Here is a 7,557-nt window from a genome sequence, read left to right as displayed (position 1 = left end):
TCAATGTTACAATACATATTTATACATGCCGAAGCATCCAATACCATGGACCAAAAACCATCGCGTCCAAAACCATGGACCAAAAATCATAGGTAGGTTCGCCCAACCTAATATAGGGTCCAAATTTTTTTTTCCCGGGGTGCTGCCCCGGACCCTGTAGGGGGGGCTACCCCCTCAAACCCCCCGGACAGGGGGGGCTGCCACCCCCCCTGTGACCCCCCCGCTGCACAATCGACACAACGAAGGGGGGGATCCGATCCCCCTCTAACCCCCCAGTTCACTACGTAGGTTAGTCGTGGAAAGAATATAACACAATCCAACACTCTCCCATTTGCTGTTTTCTTTCCACAGGGGGCCACAGGAGAGTTTAGTCATTTTTCCAACCCTGAAATGCCCATTGTTTCTCTACACTACGAAAACTTCTCAGAGCTCACAAATTTTGTCAATGCATCTGCAGTATTCTTCAAAGTGTCCACCTTTACCAACAACACCTTTTTGTCTTCTATCATATCCCTCACAAAGTGATACTGAACATCAATGTGCTTTGTCTTTGAATGATAAGCAGGGTTCTTTGCCAAGAAAATTGCACTTTGGCTGTCACAGTCTATCCTTATAGCTCCCTGTACTAACCCCATACTTGAACACAATCTCTGCAACCAAATTGCTTCCTTGCTTGCATGAGTGGCTGCCATGTATTTTGCCTCTGTAGTTGATAGTGCCACTACAGATTGTTTCTTACTCATCCAACTGACTGCACCTCCAAATAGGTTAAACACATATCCACTTGTAGATCTTCTCTGATCCAGATCTCCAGCCCTGTCTGCATCAACAAAGCCATGAATATCCAACACTCCGTCCAATCCTGGTCTTCCTTGGTAGCACAAACCATAGTCACTAGTGCCACGCAAATACTTGAAAACCCACTTCACTGCTGTCTAGTGCTCCTTCCCCGGTTTTGACATAAACCTGCTCAATACTCCAACTACATGTGAAATGTCTGGTCTAGTATAGACCATTGCATACATCAGGTTACCAACTGCACTTGCATATGGAACACGGGACATATCCTCTTCCTCTTCTTATGTCTTGGGACACTGTTCAATAGATAACTTTACACCTACAGGAATAGGAACCTTCACCGGTTTATTATGCTGCATATTAAACCTCTGCATTATGGTCTCGACATACTTCCTCTGGTTTAACCAAAGCTTCCTATTTGCCAGATCTCTTTTAATTTCCATGCCTAAAATATAGTTTGCAGCACCAAGATCTTTCATGTCAAATTTGGAGGACAATTGGGTCTTCAAATCCTAGATAATTTCTTTGTCATTTCCAACCAGCAACATATCATCCACATACAAGACCAGATAAATAACATGGTCACCAATTAATTTAAAATACACACAGTGATCTTCTTTGCTTCTGGTGAAGCCAAGTCCCTATATAAATGTATCAAATTTCTGATACCACATCCTTGGTGACTGTTTTAACCCATACAGAGACTTCTTTAACTTGCATACCATTTCTTTCTTACCCTTCACCGCAATGCCTTTAGGTTTCTTCATGTAGATCTCCTCTTCCAGATCCCCGCGAAGAAATGTTGTCTTCACATCCATCTGTTTTACCTCAAAATCAAAAGCAACAACAACAGATATAAGTAATCTAATAGAAGTTACCTTGGCAATAGGAGAAAAAATATCACCAAAATCAATTCCTGGCACCTGGGAATAACCTTTTGCTACCAACCGAGCTTTGTATTTCTCCACCTTTCCTTTTTCATTTGTCTTCTTCTTGAACACCCATTTGCTGCCAATGGGTTTCCTTCCAGTTGGAAACTCCACCAGATCCCAAGCCTCATTTTTTTGCAAAGATTCCATTTCATCAACCATGGCCTCTATCCAGAGTTTTCCATCCTCTGAATCTATTGCTTCCTTCACAGTTCTGGGATCATCATCAGTAATAGAAAAAGAAAAATTTGAACAGAAAGCAGATGGACTATACCTTTCTGGCTGCCTTCTTTCTTGAACTGATCTTCGTACACCCCGAGTTTGTGGCTCTTCATCTTCTGATTCCTCCTCCGTTGTAGAGTATGATTCTTCCTCCTTTAGCTCAAACTCTATCTTCTCAGGTTCCTTTGATTTGACTTCATGTTTAATAACATCTTTCACCTCTCTGAACACAACATCTCGGCTGTACACAACCTTCCTTGTTACTGGGTTCCAAAGCTTATAACCCTTTAAACCATCTTATACCCAATAAAGATGCACTTTTCAAATTTACTATCCAACTTGGTTCATTTTTCCTTTGGAACATGTACATATGCATCACATCCAAATACCCTCAGTTGTGAAAGAGAGGGTTTCTTACTAGTCCATACCTCTTGTGGAGTCTTATCCTCCAACGCTGATGAAGGTGATCTATTGACTAGGTAACATGCTGTCTCCACCGCCCCTGCCCAGAATTCCTGTCCTAACCCAGCACCACCGAGCATGCTTCTTTCCCTTTCCATCAATGTCTTGTTCATTCTTTTTGAAACTCCATTTTGCTGAGGTGTATATGGAGTAGTCTTCTGCTGTGCTATAACACACTTCTTACAGAATTCTTCAAATTCCTTACTACAAAACTCTCCACCGTTATTTGTTCTCAGCACCTTTATCTTCTTCTTTGTCTGGTTTTCCACCAAAGCCTTAAATTCTTTAAACCTGTCAAAAACTTCAGATTTCTTCTTAAGGAAATATATCCATGTGTTCCTTGAGAAGTCATATATAAATGATACATAGTACACAGACTTACCCAGTGATGGAACATTCACAGGTCCAAACACATCACTATGCACAAGCTCTAATATCTGTTTCACCCTCTTACCACCACAGGGGAAACTTACCCGATTCTGCTTCCCATATACACAATTTTCACAGAAATCAAAATCTAGAGAGCTATTACTCATACCTTCTACCATACCTTTACCATGAAGTATTCGAAGGCCCTTCTCTCCAATATGTCCAAGCCTTTGATGTCACAACATGGTCTTCTCTCCAGAGACCACTAGATTTTCTGCTTCACTTTCAGGAACCACATAACTATTGCACCCATCAACAATAGTGCTACCTTGCAGCTTGTACAGAGTTCCAGTCCAAACTCCCCGCATCAATACTAGTGCTCCCCGAACCATCTTGCAGGTAACCTTCTCAAACACTGTTTTTACACCTACATCATCCAACTTGCTTACAGAAATAAGATTTCTGGCCAATGCAGGAATATGCAGAATACCCAGAAGTGTTCTAACCCTTCCACCTTGCAACTTCAAGTTTACTTTTCCACGACCAATGATTCTAGCCTTCCTGTCATCCCCCAATAAGACATCACCACCATCGTATTTCTCATACTCGCAGAACCACTCTCTATGGGGAGTGAAGTGAAAGGATGCACCTGAGTCAATCAACCATGCCTCATGATCTACATGTGTACTAGAAGAAGCCAAGTACACATCCCCACCTTCATCTGAGGTGGTTTTTGCCTCTATAGAAGGAGCATCATTAGATCGCTTTCCTTTATCAGGAGCTTTAGATTTACAGTCCCTTTGGTAGTGCCCTTCCTTTCCGCATTTCCAGCACACCACCTTTATAGGTTTTCTTAGAGATTTAGATCTCCCACTCGATGAATTATTTTGTTTCTGTTCTGGGACCGTACTCGTATAGACAAGGCATCACCATTCTAGCTCTCCATATTTTTCCGTCTCATCTCCTTCGTCAGCAAGGATGAGACTATTTCATCAAACTACAAGGCAGTTGCATTGCTACCTATTGCAATAACCAGACTATCCCATGAATCTGGTAGAGAACACAACAAATTGATGCACTTATCTTCATCTGAAATTTTAATATCAACAGATGCTAACTAACTTACCACAATATTAAATGGGTTCAGATGCTTTGTCACCGAGTCTCCATATTTCATCCTCAGGTTATACAACTTTTTTTGCAGGAACAATTTATTCACCAGAGACTTAGATTGGTACAAAGTCCCTAACTTGTCCCACAAAGCCTTCGCCGTAGCTTCCCCTGATACATTCAACAATATTGAATCTGAGACACACAATCGTATTGTGCTCTTTGCCTTCTGATCCAACTTCTTCCATTCTTCATTGGACACTCCCGTTGGTTTAGTACCTAGATCTACTGTGATCCATTGATATTTATCCACCAATAGATCCTCCATCTTGAGTTTCCACAACTCAAAACTCCGATCATTAAATTTCTTGATCTCTATCTTTCCACTGCTCGCCATCTTCTTTCACCACCAGAATCGATCTCGCAGATCTCCCACTGAACAGGGTCTACCACAGGCCCGAGCGAAACCCCTCAGCAACAAAGGCGTCCCCTTGAAGCCAAAACAACTCTGATACCAAATGTAGGTTTTAACCCTGTACAGAAATTACCTGCATACGAATTCTAAAACACAGAAAATAAACAATGCGAGAGCATAACACATAAAACACATATACACAGATATTTTCCCCTGGATCCCAAAACCGGGACTACTAGCTTGATTTTTCATTATATTCCTTTCAATGTTACAATACATATTTATACATGCCGAAGCATCCAATACCATGGACCGAAAACCATCGCGTCCAAAACCATGATTCAAAAACCATAGGTAGGTTCGCCCAACCTAATATAGGGTCCAAATTTTTATTTCCCGGGGGGCTGCCCTAGACACCGTACAGGGGGGCTACCCACCCCCCTCAAACCCCTCAATGGGGGGGGGAGGGAGGTGTTGCTGCCCCCCCATGACCCCCCCCTGCGCAATGGGTGCAACGAAGGGGGGGCTCCGCCCCCCTCTAACCCCCCGATTCACTATGTAGGTTAGTCGTGGAAAGAATATAACACAACCCAATAGGGTGTTCCCGATTTCTTTTTGTTTGTCTATAACGAGTGTGATTACAGTGATTCGAGGGCTAGGAATAGCCACAGGGTTTCGAATTTCATCATTTCAGTTTTATCTATTATCCTTCTCAAGTTCTGAGGTTAAAATTTCCAATGAGCAGTCGCGGATTATGAACTTGCGTCGTCGCAATTGTTATCTATATCGGTTCCCACTTCAAATACCTTGGAAAAAGATGTTGAATGTGATTGGTAGAGTCATTACTCCTAGTAGCCTGAGCTAGGCAGATGGATACCATTATGCTTCTCTAAACTTTAATTCTTGTGCCTTTCAAGGGGGGTTTTTTGACAACCCCCCTTAAAAATCATGACAATATAACTTTTGGAGGTAGTTTTGGACCATCCCCCAACCCCCCTCCCACCCAAAGTCATTAGAATTAAGATTTTAGAGGTGGTTGTTAAATGACTCATCCAAATGTTCAATTCTCATGAATTTTGGGGCAAGAGGATCTTTTGGTGTATTGAAGGAGGCAAAGGGACATGAGGGTAGCATGGATGGGTAGAAGTGAGAGGTTTAAGCATGGTTTAATGACAAGTGCATCATGGGGTTATCCTGACAAATGAACGCCACATAAGAGAAAGATACATCACTGGTCCCAAAATCTACCAAATTAGAAAATCCACTGGCATAGAGGATCATAATGAAGCAACCACAAGTGATAGAATAGTCCCCAAAAGGTTTGTCATCCAAAGCAAAGTTAGTAGCCTACTTGAAAAGAAGCGTGACTGATGGGCTAGAAATACCTAGCCACCAAGATTAGACCCCGAATGACCCAATTTAAAACTCTTAGGAGATATATAAAAACAAAAAAAATGCCTTTCACCAACACCAACAAGACCTTGGTCGAAACCTGTCCATTACCATTTATTTACATATCATCATCAAAACATTATTTTATAAAAATAAATAACAATTAGATTTGAACTTTAATTATTTGTTCACTTCAAATTTTTAAAATTTATTAAATAACAAAACATATTATTTATTACATTGTATATTTATTAATAAATATTAAATTTTATTTCAAATAAATTTGGCGCTGCCGAGTCGAAAGCAGGTATTTTCATATCCCTGAACAGAGGCATATAGTTACCAAGAACTTATTAATAAATATTAGCCCTGAACAAAGGCATATAGTTACCAAGCTCTTATTAATAAATATTAAATTTTATTTAAAATAAATTTTGCCTTGCACAACCGCAAGCAGTGATTTTCGTAGCTGTGAATAGAGGCATATAGTTACCAAGCACAAGCTGGCTCCCCGTCCCTCTGCCAACAAAGGGAAGAGGAGAAAATGAACATATTTTGTGAGGAAGTTGATAAGGGAAGTGGTAGGTTTTTCCCCATACGAGAAGCAGATCACCGAGTTGTTGAAAGTGGGGAAGGATAAGCGTGCTTTGAAAGTGGCAAAGAAGAAGCTGGAAACACACAAGAGGGCCAAGAAGAAGAGAGAGGAGATGTCCAATGTCCTTAGAAAGATGAGGATTGTTGGAGCTACTGAGAAGAAGAAATAAATTACTAGCATTGTTGGACAGATTTTGTGGTGGATAAATTGTTTCTGTTTTTTCCTTAGCTAGAGGGAAGTTTAAGAGGAATTTGTATAGGCTGCAATAATTTAATTAGTATCAATGCATTTTGTGCAACTGATGAGGTTTCTATGCATCGTCATACATCCTTTTACATCCTTTTTACATGGAGTGTACGAATAAGGAAACATTAATCTCAAATCTTAACGATAACAATTTGAGCTTTTCTCATTGGGGAGCGAGGAGTGAATTCATTCACAAATCATTGTCTGGTATATGGTTAGATTCGTTGCAATCACCAAATTCTCAGCTACATATCTTCCTTCTCACTCCTCTGTTGATCTAAAATCTGTGGAACTTCAACAATTTACAGAGAAAAAATCGAAGAATTTGTGTGTTTGCATCGAATCCCCGGACTGAATGGCGACCACGAGAACCAATAACATGCAGGCCAAGCTGGTGGGGTTTGATTATTGGCTCATCATTATTTTTTCTAGTAATGAATATAGTATTATCATCCTTGATGGGTTTTATCATCTTTTTTATTTTGAAGGGGAGCTTGTTATGGTTTTATTTGAGAATGAATTAGATGCGGGGTGTCTTTATTTTGGCCCTAAGGATTTTTATGCCCTCTCCAAGTGTTTATTTTCAACTGAGAATGAATCAGTAAAGGATCAGAGCAATGAGATGATTATATGGATAATATTAGGTGTATTGAGTGCTTCCTAGTTCATTTTATTGTAGGCGTGGCTTTGTTAAATTCACAGTGGGTGGGTCTTGTTAATTTGATAAAATGATCTTGATGTTTATTGTCTAATGAAGTTGATGGCTTAGATGTGACTTATTTTGTATTAGGCACCAACCAAGAACATCTGTATTATGATGGCTGCATAAGGTGCTTCTTAATCGTTGAAAAAACAAACACCTAGCCAAAACCCAAACATGGCCACAACAATATCCAAGAAGCCATGCAAATCCAAGAAAATCATTCATATCTCAAAAGAACCAGAAGAATGAATGCTTCCATCAATCCATATCTCATAAAACATAAACCCAAAGATACTATATAGCCCCCACTTAGACA

General features: G+C 40.3%; 1 pseudogene; it reads left to right on the top strand.

Moving 5' to 3' along the window:
- Positions 1-5,587: 5,587 nt before the first annotated feature.
- LOC149214664 (large ribosomal subunit protein eL36z pseudogene) lies at positions 5,588-6,461 on the top strand (annotated as a pseudogene).
- The last annotated feature ends 1,096 nt before the right edge of the window (positions 6,462-7,557 follow it).

The sequence above is a fragment of the Pinus tabuliformis genome, chromosome 1_1 (assembly GCF_031772625.1).
Source record: "Pinus tabuliformis cultivar Carrire ecotype Pingquan chromosome 1_1, CPIR1, whole genome shotgun sequence".
Classification (NCBI taxonomy): domain Eukaryota; kingdom Viridiplantae; phylum Streptophyta; class Pinopsida; order Pinales; family Pinaceae; genus Pinus; species Pinus tabuliformis.
This window is presented reverse-complemented; position numbering and strand designations above follow the sequence as displayed.